Below are 4,250 nucleotides of genomic sequence, written 5' to 3'. Positions count from 1 at the left end.
GCATTCTTTTGTAAATTTTTATTTCAGTGGTTGCACTATTGAGCTGCTGAATTTTTTTTTTTTTGTTTCTTTTTATACTTTCTATCTCTTTATTAATAGTCTCATTTTCTTTCATAGTTTTCCTGATTTCCTTTAGTTATTTCTCCATGTTTTCCTTTGTCTCTTTAGGCATGTTTAAGACAGTCATTTTGAAGTCTTTGTCTAGTAAGTGTGATGTGTGGACTGGAACCTTTTCTGCCAGTTTATTTTGTTTCTTTGAATGGAACAAATTTTCTTTTTGTTGTATGTGTTGTGATTTTTTTTTTGAAAGTGGACATTTTAAAATTATAAAGTGGTAACCTGGAAATCAGATTATGCACCTTTCCTTTTAATTTTTTTTTTAATTAAATTCTTGAAGGTTATATTATTGTATTTGTTTAGTGACTTTTTGGAAAGAATGTATTCTTGTTTATATGTAGTCACTGAAATATCTGTTGTTTAGCTTGTATTCAGCTAGAGTTTTCTTTTCACACTTTACGTTTATCACTGCACACTCTTCTTGCTTGCATGGTTTCTGGGAAGGTCTGATGAATTCTAATCCTTGTTCCTTTACAGGTGTAGTGTTTTTGTTTCCTCTTGTTGATGTAAGTTTTTCCTCTTTGTGTAATTATCTGCACTTTAAATATGCTATTCCTAGGTTGAGGTGTTTTGGTATTTATCCTGCTTGGCGTTCTCTGGGTACCTCGATCTGTGATTTGGTGTCTGGCAACAATTTTGGATAATACTCTGCCATGAAAACTTCAAATATTTCCTCTGTTCCTTTCTCTCTTCTCCTTCTGGTATTCCCTCTATGCATATATTAGACCTTTTGCAATTGTCCCAGGTTTCTTATTCTCTTTCACTCTTTTTTCTTTTCAATTTGACAAGTTTCCACTGATAAATCTTCAACCTTACTGATTCTTTCCTTGAACATGTGCAACCTACTAATAAGTCAATCAGTGCCATTTTTTCATTTCTGTTACTGTTTTTCATTTCTCATATTTTTTGAATATTTCTTAGAGTTTCAGTCTGTTCACTTTGTTTACCATTCTATTCTTGCATGTTGTCCACTTTTTATACACAGCCCTTATGATGTTGTGATTTTAATTTCCTGGTCTAATAATTCTAACATGGGTGCCATATCTGACCCTTCTCCTGTTGTTTACCCAGTCTCTTCCATCTGTGTGTGTTTCCACATTTTTGTCAAGCCTATGCTTGATGAGGAATCCCTGGTGGTGTAGTGGTTAAGTGCTACGGGTGCTAACTAATGGGTCAGCAGTTCGAATCTGCCAGGCGCTCCTTGGAAACTCTACGGGGCAGTTCTACTATGTCTTATAGGGTACAATGTGTCAGAATCGACTCGACAGCACTGGGTTTTTTTTTTTTTTTGGTATGTTCGATGAGGAGTGAGGTTAGGCAGTTTTCCCCGTATGTGGCAGGTTAGATGGTGTTTGTTATTTCCCCTTCCTCAAGTCTATTAGGCTCTAAAACCTGGAAGTTGATTAAGTTGGTTAAAAGGGTAGTAGAACCGTTTCCCTTGAGGGTAGACCATTGTCAAGAACACAGTACTGTTTCCAGTTGTTTACTTTTTTTTTTTAACACCTGGAATTAAGAGAGACTTTTACTTACAGCTTGACAGTGAAAACCTAGTGGGTCTCCTTTATGAGAAATTCACCGAAGTGTGAAGGTACCATAAGGCTAGGCCCTGTGAAATTTCTATCTCTCGGTCTCCAGGGATTAGTCAATTAGCATTGAAGTAAGGAGCCCTAGTGGCATAATAGTTAAGCGCTTGGCTGCTAACCAACAGGTTGGTGATTTAAATCCAGCCAGCGACTCCGTAGAAGAAAACACTTGCCTATTTGCCTCCATAAAATATACAGGCTAGAAAATCCTATGGGGATGTTCTTCTCTATCACATTGCACTGCTATCAGTTGGAATCAACACATCTTCAGGTAATAACATATGATTCTAGGTCAGGAGGTGGAAGGAATTGTGGTGACATTCTCCGTTTCCAGTAAGCAGTGATTCTTTGTAGTAGTCCATCTGTATCTCCAGCTTCTGGGATAGCAGTTTGTTGTGTAAGTTCAGATCTCTGAGAGAGCTAATAAGAGTTGTTGCTTTTCAGGTTTTTCTTATTGTGAGCGTGCAGGGGACATCTGAGCTCGTTTTATAGTGGAATGGAAAATGCAAATTCCCATCTAGTGTTTTTACAGCGAATTTGAAATGAGAGCAGCTGAAAATACATAGAAAAAGCAAACAAGGAAAATAAATCAAAACAAACCCCACAGATACCTCTCCCAGTCTGTGCAGATTGGCTGTGTGCTGGGGCACTCCTGAAATACTGAAAGAGTGAGAAAGAAGTGTAGATCTTTCTCAGGTAGTTTCTGAATATAAATTTTGCTCTAGGTATGTGTAGCCTGCTAAATTTCCCCAAACACACAGTTGCTTTTGAATGTCCTGATTTTCCAAAGAAATACTTCCCAGTTTTGGCTGCCAGGCCGTAGGCAATCTATCGTATGTTTTGAGCATAATTTTTAGCCTCAGCTCTCTATGGGCTGTTAGTTCCTCTTGCAATCTTTCCTTATAAATGCCTGCCATCCTACCAGCCTTTGTCATAAGTTAGGTAAAAGAGACGAGCTCCTTGCATTTGTCCTTCAGGCATCCCCCACAAAGATTAGAACCGACACACACAATGATTTTCTGTATTCTAACTGGAGCCAGGAACAGGGTCCCACCCTGGGATCAGAAGCAAGTGCTGCTGCTGTAAGATGACCACTGAGCTGGGGAGGAGATGGGGCAAAGGCAAGAAAAGAGACCACAAAGATTCCTTACCTTTTTGAAGCCATCTTTTCCTTGATTCAGCATTTGCTGTGTTGATGTCAACTGTTGACTCTTTTCAGGATACTCACAGGCTAGCAATACCTTCTAGGTTTTTTCCCCCCTTTGGTGGGATAAGAGCTTCATATAACTATCTCACCATCTTCCTGAACTTTCCCACTTGATTCATTTTATCTTTGCCCTTTGATAGGGCTCTGAACGAGAGACTGGAACTCAGTAGACCAGAATCCAAACATGGCCACCTTCACAGGCAGGATCACTGACAAGGCCCAGCAGAGCTCATCCAACGGCCACAGACTAACCGCCAAAATAAAAGTGATTTTTATCACTTTTTCATTTTCTTTTTTTTGTATTAATTTTTTCTTGTTTATATATGTTTTTTCTCAACTTTTTCTTCTTTAAGTATGTTTTTATTTGCATTTTACTACTTCCTGTTGAGTAGATAACAACTTGCAGCAACCCCAAATGGGTTTTCAAGGTTGTGACGTTTCAGAAGTGGTTACAGGGCCTTACTTTGGAGATGCCACTGGGTGGGTTTGAACTACCAACCTTTTATCTACTAATACAGGGCTTAACAATTTGTGCCACCCAGGGGCCCAGTTTTTATTTAGTCATCCTTTTTTACCACTTTGAATCCTATGTTGGGACCCGATTGCCCTAAGCTAAGTAAGATTTAAAAAAAAAAAAAAAATTTTTTAAGTAAGACTTGCCCCAAGTCCAAGATGATGCAGGGCCCTCTCAGCCATTTCTTATGAGGTGGACATCCATGTGTGAGACTACCAGATGCTCAAAAACCTCTGCAAAGGTACCTTCACCAAGGTGAAGTTGGCCAAAGCTCCTCACTGGGAATAAGGTATGATCATTAAGGGAGACCCAGCAACCTCTTGCAGCATCCACAGACTATGCTGAGAGGTAAATATTATGAAGGCTTTCACTTATACCTTTTCTTTATTCTGCCTTAGAACTCTTCAAGGGAGAAGAGTACGATGGACTTCCCAGTGGATATGTGGAGCCTGGGAGTCATCTTGTATTTGTTGGTGAGTGGATCCCTGCCTTTTGGTGGAAATGCCTTCATGGAGCTGTGGGAGTGTTTACTGTGAAATTGTTTGAAGTCATCAAGAATGAGAACACACTCCACATAGTGATGGATTAAGTGAGCGTAGGGGAGGTGTTTCATCATGCAAGGGCTCATGGCAGGATGAGGGAAAAAGGGGCTCAAGCCACCAAATTCTGCCAGATAGTGTCAGCGGTGCAGGATTGTCATAAAAAGGGTATGGTTCAGAGGGGCCTGAAAACAGACAACCTACTGTTGGATAAGAAAAGGCACAGCAAACTTTCAGGTCTTGACCTTGGAAATGAATTCAGCCTGGGCAACAAGCTGTATACCTCCTGT

This window comes from Elephas maximus, chromosome 3 (genome assembly GCF_024166365.1).
Source record: "Elephas maximus indicus isolate mEleMax1 chromosome 3, mEleMax1 primary haplotype, whole genome shotgun sequence".
Classification (NCBI taxonomy): Eukaryota; Metazoa; Chordata; class Mammalia; order Proboscidea; family Elephantidae; genus Elephas; species Elephas maximus.
Note: the sequence above shows the minus strand (reverse complement) of the source record.